Raw genomic sequence first — 12,624 nt, forward strand, 5'->3', positions numbered from 1 at the left:
TTGGATTAGGGTTACGTTTGGGATTAGGGTTAAGGTTAGGGTTATGGTTAGGGTTGGGATTAGGGTTACGGGTGTTTTGGGGGTTAGGGTTGTGATTAGGAAGGATTATGGATCGGGATGGGATTAGAGGTGTGTTGGGGTTAGGGTTGGAGTTAGAATTGGGGGGTTTCAACTGTTTAGGTACATCAGGGGGTCTCCAAACGAGACAGCCAATTTTGCGCTCAAAAAGTAAAATTATGCTCCCTCCCTTCTGAGCTCTGCCGTGCGCCCAAACAGTGGTTTACCCCCACATATGGAGCATCAGCATACTAAGTACTAGTTGGACAACAACTTTTAGGGTCCAGTTTTTCCTGTTACCCTTGCGAAAATAAAAAAAATTGGGGGCTAAAAAATCATTTTTGTGGAAAAAAATGATTTTTTATTTTCACGGCTCTGCGTTATAAACTGTAGTGAAACATTTGGGGGTTCAAAGTTCTCACAACACATCTAGATAAGTTCTTTTGGGGGGTCTAGTTTCCAATATGGGGTCACTTGTGGGGGGTTTCTACTATTTGGGTACATCAGGGGCTTTGCAAATGCAATGTGACACCTGCAGACCAATCAATATAAGTCTACATTCCAAATGGCGCTCCTTCCCTTCCGAGCCCCGATGTGTGCCCAAACAGTGGTTCCCCCCCACACATGGGGTATCAGCGTACTCAGGACAAATTGTACAACAACTTTTGGGGTCTAATTTTTCCGTTACCCTTGGGAAAATAAAAAATTGGAGGCTAAAAAAAATCATTTTTGTGGAAAAAAAAAATTTTTTATTTTCACGACTCTGCATTATAAAAGTTCTGTGAAGCACTTGGGGGTTCAAAGTTCTCACCACACATCTAGATAAGTTCCTTGGGGGGGTCTAGTTTCCAAAATGGGGTCACTTGTGGGGGGTTTCTACTGTTTAGGTACATCAGTGGCTCTGCAAACGCAACATAACGCCCGCAGACCTTTCTATCAAAGTCTGCATTCCAAAACGGCGCTCCTTACCTTCCGAGCTCTGCGGTGCGCCTAAACTGTGGTTCCCCCCACATATGGGGTATCGACGTACTCAGGACAAATTGATCAACAACTTTGTTGGTCTAATTTCTCCTGTTACCCTTGTGAAAATAAAAATTGGGGGGCGAAAAGATCATTTTTGTAGAAAAAAAAATGTGATTTTTTTATTTTCACAGCTCTACGTTATAAACTTCTGTGAAGCACCTGGGGGTTAAAAGTGCTCACCACACATCTAGATAAGTTCTTTAAGGCGTCTAAATTCCAAAATGGTGTCACTTGTGGGGGGTTTCCACTATTTAGGCACATCAGGGGCTCTCCAAACTCGAAACATGGCGTCCGATCTCAAGTCCAGTCAATTCTGCATTGTCAAGTCAAACGGCACTCCTCTTCTAAGCTCTGCCGTGCACCCAAACAGTGGTTTACCCCCACATGTGGGGTATCGGCGTATTCAGGAGAAATTGCACAACAAATTTTGTGGTTCATTTTCTCTTTTTACACTTGCGAAAATAAAAAAAAATGGTTCTGAAGTAAAATGTTTGCAAAAAAAAAGTTAAATGTTAATTTTTTCCTTCAAATTGTTTCAGTTCCTGTGAAGCACGTAAAGGGTTAATAAACTTCTTGAATGTGGTTTTGAGCACCTTGAGGGGTGCAGTTTTTAGAATGGTGTCAAGTTTGGGTATTTTCTGTCACATACTGCACACCTCAAAGTGACTATAAATGTGAGGTGGTCCCTAAAAAAAATGGATTTGTAAATTTTGTTGTAAAAATGAGAAATCACTGGTCAATTTTTAACCCTTATAACTTCCTAACTAAAAAAAAATTTTGTTTCCAAAATTGTGCTGATGTAAAGTAGACATGTGGGAAATGTTATTTGTTAACTATTTTGTGTGACACATCTCTCGGATTTAAGGGCATAAAAATTCAAAGTTTGAAAATTGCAAAAAATGTTTGCCATATTTCCGTTTTTTTCATAAATAATCGCAAGTAATATCGAAGAAATGTTACCACTAACATGAAGTACAATATGTCATGAAAAAACAATCTCAGAATCAGCGGGATCCGTTAAAGCGTTCCAGAGTTATAACCTCATAAAGTGACAGTGGTCAGAATTGTAAAAATTGGCTTGGTCATCAAGTACCAAATTGGCTCTGTCACTAAGCGGTTAAAGAGAACTGTGTATAATAGTGCAGAGCGGAGATGTCTTATAGGGAACCTGTCAGCAGGATTGTGCTCAGTAACCTACAGACAGTGTCAGGTCGGTGCAGTTATACTGATTACACTGATACCTGGTGATGAAATCCGTCTTGTGGTTGTTGTTTAATCTGTATTTGTAGTTTTTAGTTTATGACATTCTCGTGCTCTGAGGCGGGGCTGTGGGCGGGGCTTTATGTGGTGCTCTGGGGCGGGGCTTTATGTGGTGCTCTGATTACATATTCATCTGTATTGGCTTATGACAGGTCGCTGATCCATCACTACATGGGCCAACATCCCCTCTGACTTTGGATCCTAGACCCCGTGGCATGACGCGTGGTTCCGATCGCTGCCATGGAGACCCGATGTCATCATGATGACATCTGTGTCTCCAGACCTGAGAGGTTTCCTGTCATGCACAGTGATGATCAGGAAGTCTCTCAGGTCAGTGTATAGAAGGAGAATGTTGTGGTCTAGAGGTAAAATGGTGATCATGGTAATACGGCCAGACTACACCACCGATAAAGCAGCCACAGCCGGTGATGAGAAGAATCTGTGACTTCTCTGCATTTAGTGGTTACTACTCACCTGGGTAGTCATATGTGGGAATCTCCTCTTTACACCACTCATCCCCCCTCACATATGTCTCTGTAGTATTAATATGGGTCAGATCTTCACCCTGAAACAAATAGTGTAAAAGTCACCGACAGATGGAGAAGTCCCATCTATGATCAGCTCTAATCCTGCCATCTCCACCGTTCTCATTACACAAGTATAAAACATATAATACTGGTGGATAAAACAAGACTGAGCACAAGATCTTCACCGGCGTCTACACATCATGGGGAGATCTCCTGACACCTTCTCTCCATCTACCTGATGGTCCTGAGGAGCATTGGGATCTTCTTGCTTGCAGTCTCGTGGAAGAAGAGGACGGGGACATCTCTCTGGTGTTGTCCTCTTACTGGATAGATCTGGAGGAAACACATACAGGGTCTGAATTCATTCCTTACATACAGATAATTATAGGCCGTGTGTATTTAGTCCTGTCTATTACCTGGAGATGTGAGGGGCTGGGGAACCTCCATTATGACGTTCTTGTACAGATCTCTGTGTCCTTCTAAATACTCCCACTCCTCCATGGAGAAATAGACAGCGACATCCTGGCACCTTATAGGAACCTGACACATACAATGATACCGTCATCCCCCGATCCCTTCATAGTGTTACTGTATAATGTCCCAGCATTCCCAGCAGTGTCACCTCTCCAGTCAGCAGCTCAATCATCTTGTAGATGAGTTCTAGGATCTTCTGGTCATTGATGTCCTCATGGATCAGGGGGTGAGGTGGAGGCCCCGTGATTGGGCTCAGGGGTCTTCCCCATCCCTCAGACACAGGGTCCTGACAGCGCTCACTAGAGGTCTTCTTCACCACTGTGTAATCCTGGTAATGGAGAGACACATTAATAAATCTCACTACAGACATTTCCAGAGTCCTCACCTCTCCAGTTCTGTCCATCTGTTATTCCCATAGATAAGAATGATGTAATGTGACGTCATCAGAATCTCTCACCTCTCCAGTAAGCCGGAAGAGGATCTCTAGGGTGAGGTGTAATATCCTCTCCGCCATCTTGTCTCTGTCCATATCCATCTTTGATGGGTAAATCAGGAAATTCTCTTTTGTAGAAGATCTTCACTGAGAGGATCCGATATTGTAGAGACCTGAATGAGAAGATGAGCCGATGTAACATCATAAGAATCCTGTGTAATAATACAATTACTGGAGATAATAAGGGAAACATATGAGGAGATTAATTATTTTACAGTATTTAGTTTCCTTCTTTACATCTACTAATAAATCCTATATATTTAGGCCACAGACAACAAGCAGTTTCTTCCTCGGAGTCGGCAGCTGAATACGTTTCTCATAGACTCATCTTCCATAACGCTAATTCTCGTCTCATTTACCGACCCTGGAATCGGCATTAGCAATACTGCAGGAGATATTCATTACACGTGACATGAGAAATAACTACTTCATGATGAGGACGACATCTTCATCTTCTACTACGGCTCTAGAGACATATGTGGCCAGAGTCGGTCACTGACTCCATCCCCACCGGCCGTCTATATGAAGGTTTCCCGTCTTCCCCTCACTGGAATCTTCTATCACATTAGATCTCAGCTCTGATTCACACACACAAGTTTGTTTATAGCCTAGGAAAGGGGGTAATACCCATGGAGCTTCCCTGGCTAGTAATATCAGCTCACAACTGTATACTTAGCCTTTAGTGGCTATAAAAATGGGGGACTCTCCTAAAAAAGTGACGTAGTTTGCCCCTATATTTAATAACCAGCAAAGCTATGCAGACAGTTGCAGGTTGATATTAATAGCCTAGGAAGGGGCCATAAATACTGTGCCCCCAGGCTAAAAATATCAGCTCTCAGCCGCGCGGAAAAGGGACATCTCTAAGATGCACTAATTCTGGCACTTAACCTCTCTCGCTTCCTACTTGCCCTTTAGCTGAAATTGTGATGATGGGAAGGAGAGGGTGACCAATACCACACCCCACTGAGACCTGTCAATTCATAGGCATCATAGCAACCAAGTGGGCTATTGTTTTGGATGATACACTCCTGCCTATCCACCTATCGTATGGTAAATATCTCATAGATCCTGGGTTCATTAGTATTTGCACCAAGAATGAGGATAAGTGAGTATTTATTAATTAACTGTCGGTGGTCGGAGGTAGTCAGTGAGGTGGATGGTACCATATTGAGCATGTAGTGGGCAGTATTGTGGGAACATTAGAAAGTGGGGGGATGGCAGTACTGTGGGGACATTATACTGTGAGGGGGATGCCAGTCCTGTGGAAACAATATCCTGTGTCTGTGGGAAGCCACTATTGTGGGAACTTTATACTGTATGTGGGGGTATAGCGGTATTGTGAGAACATTATACTGTGTGTGGTGGGATGGAAGTACTGTAGGAACATTATACTGTGTGTGGGGGTATGGCGGTACTGTAGGAACATTATACTGTGTGGGGGTATGGCGGTAGTATGAGAACATTATACTGTGTGTAGTGGGATGGAGGTACTATGAGAACATTATACTGTGTGTGGGGGTATGGTGGTAATATGAGAACATTATACTGTGTGTGTGGGGGTATGGTGGTAATATGAGAACATTATACTGTGTGTGGGGGTATGGCGGTACTATGAGAACATTATACTGTGTGGGGGGGTATGGCGGTACTATGAGAACATTATACTGTGTGTAGTGGGATGGAGGTACTATGAGAACATTATACTGTGTGTGAGGGTATGGCGGTACTATGAGAACATTATACTATGTGTGGGGGAATGGCGGTACTGTAGGAACATTATACTGTGTGTGGGGGTATGGCAGTACTATGAGAACATTATACTGTGTGTGGGGGTATGGTGGTACTATGAGAACATTATACTGTGTGGGGGTATGGCGGTACTATGAGAACATTATACTGTGTGCGGTGGGATGGAGGTACTGTAGGAACATTATACTGTGTGGGAGTATGGCGATACTATGAGAACATTATAGTGAGTGTGGGGGTATGGCGGTGCTATGAGAACATTATACTGTGTGTGGAGGTATGGCGGTGCTATGAGAACATTATACTGTGTGTGGAGGTATGGCGGTGCTATGAGAACATTATACTGTGTGTGGAGGTATGGCGGTGCTATGAGAACATTATACTGTGTGTGGAGGTATGGCGGTACTGTAGGAACATTATACTGTGTGGGGGTATGGCGGCACTGTGAGAACATTATACTGTGTGGGGGTATGGCAGTACTATGAGAACATTACACTGTGTGTGGGGGTATGGCGGTACTATGAGAACATTATACTCTGTGTGGGGGTATGGTGGTACTGTAGGAACATTATACTGTGTGTCGGAGTATGGCGGTACTATGATAACATTATACTGTGTGTGGGGGGTATGGCGGTACTATGAGAACATTACACTGTGTGTGGGGGTATGGCGGTACTATGAGAACATTATACTGTGTGGGGGTATGGCGGTACTATGAGAACATTATACTGTGTGTGGGGGTATGGCGATACTATGAGAACATTATACTGTGTGGGGGTATGGAGGTACTATGAGAACATTAAACTGTGTGTGGGGGTATGGCGGTACTATGAGAACATTATACTGTGTGTGGGGGTATGGCGGTACTATGATAACATTATACTGTGTGTGGGGGGTATGGCGGTACTATGAGAACATTACACTGTGTGTGGGGGTATGGCGGTACTATGAGAACATTATACTGTGTGGGGGTATGGCGGTACTATGAGAACATTATACTGTGTGTGGGGGTATGGCGATACTATGAGAACATTATACTGTGTGGGGGTATGGAGGTACTATGAGAACATTAAACTGTGTGTGGGGGTATGGCGGTACTATGAGAACATTATACTGTGTGAGCGCCATCATATATATTACATAAGGGGTGTAATAAGCAGAGTCGTAAAAAAGACTCCTCAGGGCTGTGCTGCATTTGTACAGACTGCTATCTGCCGTCCAGACGGGACCATGTGACACCAGTGGGAAGAGGGAGGGTTTCCGGAGGGAAGAGTCTAGAGGGTGCACCTGGTCAGGAGACCTTGATGGCGCAGTTACTGAGATTATAAAGGCCGGAGCCCCAAAGGCAGAACAGATTTGGCGCCAACAAAGGAAAGGGGTGCGGGGAAGAATCTGAGGTACCAGCTCCTGGTAAAGTGCCCGAGGCAGCTGGGTGTGGGGCAGAACCTGCTTACAGGGCATAATGGGGGCATTACACTGTGTGGGGCCAAGAAAGGGGCCCTGTACTAGGAGAACACTCCGCTCCTCACTTCCTGTCCTCCATAGTTGGCTCGTATGTATCTATTACAGGAAACAGAACAACAACGTTATGGTTCTTATAAAGAGTCTCCTCCGTGCAGAAGGGGTTAATGTCCCCGGCTGCGCTCAGTAATGGGGACTCTCCACATACCTCCACCTGCAGAGCCGCACTCCACAGATATGGCTGCTCTGTGCGCACAGGACCTGTGATGAGGTCACAGGGGAGGAGTCAGGGGTCACGTGATCCGCAGTGAAGACGCTACATGGAGACTTCTCCTCAGTCAGTGACATTCCCGCCATTATTCGCCCTCACTACTGGCACAATCACCTCGCGCCGCCTTTTCTACACAATGTTCTGTGTGGAATGTAACGTGTGATTTCTCTGGAGACAAATAGACCCCACACATGAGGGGATTATCACCGGTTACCGGACGTCTAGTGTATGGCGGCATATGATTGTGCTATCGCCTCCACACCAGGGGCTAAAATGCCGAAATCTCGCTTATTTACCCCCTTCCAGTGTCCGGCTAAGGGCTCATACTCATTTGTGTGAGAAACGGACGAGTGCAATCTGATAATAAAATCGGACTGCACTGGGACCAATGTTACTCAATAGGTGACGGCTCATTTGCAAGTTTTTTTCAGCCAAAATCGGACTGAGATAAACTCCCAACATGCTGCAGATTGCTGCGATTCTCGGACGAGAATGTCCTTAGAAAAGCCGGTAATTCAGTGCGGTGTCCAGTAAAATCGCACTGACAGGTTACAATAGAATAGATAGATACACATAGAATAGGTATATATATATTTATATCACTAGATGGCGGCCCACTTCTAACGCATCGGGTATTCTAGAATATGTATGTCGTTTATTTATGAAGATTTAACCCCTTAATGACCGCCGATACGCCTTTTAACGGCAGCAGCTAAGGGTTAATTAACGGCGCTGTGGAAAAAGTGAATAGCGCCCCCCAGAGTCGGATTTTCTCTGGGGTCTCGGTTGCCGGGGGTAGCCGAGACCCCAGAGAACATGATTCGGGGTTTTTCACTGTTAGAAACAATAACTCTTCCTTACTTTTTCAAGTCTAATCCAGTGAGGATAGAGAAGAAAAGCAAAATTGAATTGTGTGGATAAAACAAATCTTGGTTAATGTCCATTCAAAAAGTGATTCCAAAAATGAAGAAAAAGTAAATTATAAGTTCATAGCACAGAAAATGAAGTATTAGATTATAAAGAGAAAGCAAGCATTGATCTTCCACATGGTCTTGTGGTATGAGGTGGTCGTCCATGTGGAGATTCCCCAGAAATGAGAGATCTGGCCCATACTGGAGCTGGGTCTTCCTTACATACGATTTTGACCCATAGACTTACATTGGTTACTATTTTCCTACCTCCTAACCACATATGGTGATCTACCGCTATGTCCATAGCTCGTACCATATTAGCAGAACCTAGCAGCTTCCAGAATATGCCGAATGGTTCTGTACATTACCTCATTCCATATTCCCTAAATATATATATTGTTTGTTAGTTACAAGTAACTTTAGTCGTCCACTTATAGCCTCAACTTGACAAGTGTCCTGTAGCTCTGACATACAGAGAACAGATGTAAGCCGAGACCCCAGAATAACTCACTACCACACACTACCTAGAGCTCCGGCTCATTAATTGTACTCTGTATATACGGTAAGTGATCAATAATAATATTTTATTGTTATAAGATTTTACATTCCCCCTGATTATGATTTGAGAAATATCATAATTAACCCTAAACTCTCTCTCTCACCATTCGTATCACATTCATTCTTTATTCTGAAAACCTTCTATAAACATCTGTCCTGAACGTCAGCTGAATATCGAAGACTAAAATTAGATTAGAGAATTATATTTTCCTTTTTAACATTTCTCTCAGAATATCATCTTCCTTTTTCATTTCTGTCTTTATCTTTTTATAAATGTTGTTAATTTTACACATAATAACTATCTGATACATTATACAGAGCAGAACCACAATGAATATAATAACAATCGGATTAGATAATCCGTCTCCTGCTGAAGACTGTGACCAACTAGTTACTGATTTCCCTACATTTCTCCCCCAAGATGAGCCGGACATACTCGTCCACTCATGTTCAGTATCAGTTACATTCCCTTGCTCATGTCTGGATACAATTTCAGCTTCTTTTCATTGTTTTGTTAATAAATGTAACAAACCCTTGTCTTTTATCTCATTTGTCCACATATCCCAAGGAAAAGTATTTATTTGGGACAAATTGAACTGTATCGGAAGGATTTTTAGATTTCTTGAGCCTATTGATGTTATATTAACACTTCCTTCCTTCTTTGAGAGTTTTCACATTTCCCCCAATACAATATAAACCTATTGTCAGACTTTCAGCGTGTACACAGGATGGAGAATGCGGAAACAACTTCTCTTTCTGCCATAACTTGGAAACAAACCTTATTAGCGCTTACTGGTGTCACCGAGTCCTGGATCGTGTGTCCATTCTCCACTCTGGCAGGACATGAGGTATGATTATGGAAACATGAATGATAAAGGACTTTATCCTGTCCAGGTAGACACATTACCTTAGAGACAAAATTTAACCCCTTACTGACCTCGGACAGGATAGTACGTCCGAGGTCAGCTCCCCTGCTTTGATGCGGGCTCCGGCGGTGAGCCCGCATCAGAGCCGGGACATGTCAGCTGTTTTGAACAGCTGACATGTGCCCGCAATAGCGGCGGGTGAAATCGCGATTCACCCGCCGCTATTAACTAGTCAAATACCACTGTCAAACGCAGACAGCGGCATTTAACTACCGCATCCGGCCGGAAATGAGCGCATCGCCGACCCCCGACACATAATCAGAGGTCAGCGATGCTTCTCCATTGTAACCATAGAGGTCCTTGAGTCCTCTATGGTTACTGATCACCGGTAGCTGTGAGCGCCACCCTGTGGTCGGCGCTCACAGCACTCCTGATTTTCTACTACATAGCAGCGAACAGCAGATTGTGGCTATGTAGCAGAGGCGATCATGCTGTGCCTGCTTCTAGTCTCCCATGAAGGCTATTGAAGCACGGCAAAAGTAAAAAAAAAAAAAGTGAAAAAAAGTGAAAAAAATATATATATATAAAAGATTAAATCACCCCCCTTTCGCCCCAATCAAAATAAATCAATAAAAAAAAAAATCAAACCTACACATATTTGGTATCGCCGCGTTCAGAATCGCCCGATCAATAAAAAAAAAGCATTAACCTGATCGCTAAACGGCGTAACGAGAAAAAAATTCGAAACGCCAGAATTACGTTTTTTTGGTCACTACGACATTGCATTAAAATACAATAACGGGCGATCAAAAGAACGTATCTGCACCGAAATGGTATCATTAAAAACGCCAGCTCGGCACGCAAAACATAAGCCTTCACCTGACCCCAGATCATGAAAAATGGAGACGCTATGAGTATCGGAAAATGGAGCTTTTTTTTTTTTTTTTTGCAAAGTTTGGAATTTTTTTTCACCACTTAGGTTATTTTTCACCTAGTCATGTTAGGTGTCTATGAACTCGTAATGACCTGTAGAAACATAATGGCAGGTCAGTTTTAGCATTTAGTGAACCTAGCAAAAAAGCCAAACAAAAAACAAATGTGGGATTGCACTTTTTTTGCAATTTCACTGCACTTGGAATTTTTTTCCCGTTTTCTAGTACACGACATGGTAAAACCAATGGTGTCGTTCAAAAGTACAACTTGTCCCACAAAAAATAAGCCCTTACATGGCCAAATTGACGGAAAAATAAAAAAGTTATGGCTCTGGGAATGAGGGGAGTGAAAAACGAACACGGAAAAATGGAAAAAGCTTCAGGGGTGAAGGGGTTAAGCATGAGGAAATGTCTAATTGTTCAGTGTTTGTTCCGTCAAATGTAAAATCTGTGTCCTGTAATTGCTAATATAGCAATTGTGTGTGACTAACAGGAATTCCCAGAACAGTTATAGGAACCAGGGTTTCTTCTCTTCCCGACACTGGAATCAGTGATGTTCCTACACAAATATCCTGGTCACATCCTAACCACTTATTTACCCACAAATCTGTAGGATTTAACGCAAAATTATATTCTGTAGGCAAATTTCTCCTTAGTCCTAAAGGTGTAATTCCACTTTGTAAAGCTTGTGCAATCATTTTCAGATTGGTGGAATATTCAATCTGAATTTCTAGACATGTTTTGGCCACTTGAGATTCCTGTTCACTTTCTATTAAAGCTAAAGTAGCATCTTGTAGATGTGATACAGAAGACCCCAATACAGCAGCAGTGTTCAAAACCATCTTCTCAAGGACTTGATTCAAACTTTTCTGAATCTTTACCCCTTTACCTCCAATATTTTCCAGATCTGATGTAAGAGTATGTATGTCCATAGTGTTAATTAGACTTCCTACTGTTCCTAATCCCCCCAAAATACCTTCCTAAGGTACCGATACACTAAACGACTTACCAACAATCACGACCAGCGATACGACCTGACCGTGATCGTTGGTAAGTCGTTGTGTGGTCGCTGGGGAGCTGTCACACAGACAGCTCTCTCCAGCGGCCAACGATCAGGGGAACGACTTCGGCATTGTTGAAACTGTCTTCAACGATGCCGAAGTCCCCGGGTAACCAGGGTAAATATCGGGTTACTAAGCGCAGGGCCGCGCTTAGTAACCCGATATTTACCCTGGTTACCATTGTAAAAGTTAAAAAAACCAAAACACTATATACTCACATTCCAATGTCTGTCACGTCCCCCGCCGGCATCCACAGGGAGCTGCTGCCGAGAGCTTCCCTGCACTGACTGTGTCAGCGCCGGCAGTAACAGCGGTGACGTCACCGCTGTGCTCTGCTTTACGGCCGGCGCTGACACAGTCAGTGCGGGAAGCTGACGGCGGGGGACGTGACAGACATCGGAATGTGAGTATGTAGTGTTTTTTTAACTTTTACAATGGTAACCAGGGTAAATATCGGGTTACTAAGTGCGGCCCTGCGCTTAGTAACCCTATATTTACCCTGGTTACAAGTGAACACATCGCTGGATCAGCATCACACACGCCGATCCAGCGATGACAGCGGGTGATCAGCGACCAAATAAAGGTCCTGATCATTCCCTACGACCAACGATCTCCCAGCAGGGGCCTGATCGTTGGTCGCTGTCACACTATAACGAGATCGTTAGCGGGATCGTTGCTACGTCACAAAAAGCGTGACGTTGCAACGATATTGTTAAGTGTGAAGGTACCTTAACACTGCCCTTAGTCGCTAATTGGTCGTGGCAAAACACCCACGACCATTGTCACGACCAATCAGTGACGCGCACAGTCCGGAAGAAAATGGCCACTCCTTACTCCCCGCACTCACTGCCGGAGCCCGCATACGCTGTCCGGTCACTGCTCACACAGGGTTAATGCGGGCGGTACGGACCGCGTTATGCTGCGGGTACCGCACTCCGGAACCGCTGCTATTAACCCTGCGTGTCCCCAATTTTTTTTACTATT

General features: G+C 43.8%; 2 protein-coding genes across 2 annotated transcripts in view; both read right to left on the reverse strand.

The window, feature by feature from the left end:
- Positions 1-7,283, reverse strand: part of LOC143766935 (gastrula zinc finger protein XlCGF66.1-like) — a 193,120-nt gene extending 185,837 nt beyond the window's left edge. The window contains exon 1 of the mRNA XM_077254943.1: positions 7,250-7,283. The gene's annotated coding sequence lies outside the window, so the exon portion shown is untranslated. The remainder of the gene's footprint in view (positions 1-7,249) is intronic.
- Positions 1-12,624, reverse strand: part of LOC143766933 (uncharacterized) — a 143,156-nt gene that overhangs the window by 48,129 nt on the left and 82,403 nt on the right. The window lies entirely within an intron of this gene.

The sequence above is a fragment of the Ranitomeya variabilis genome, chromosome 4 (assembly GCF_051348905.1).
Source record: "Ranitomeya variabilis isolate aRanVar5 chromosome 4, aRanVar5.hap1, whole genome shotgun sequence".
NCBI lineage: Eukaryota > Metazoa > Chordata > Amphibia > Anura > Dendrobatidae > Ranitomeya > Ranitomeya variabilis.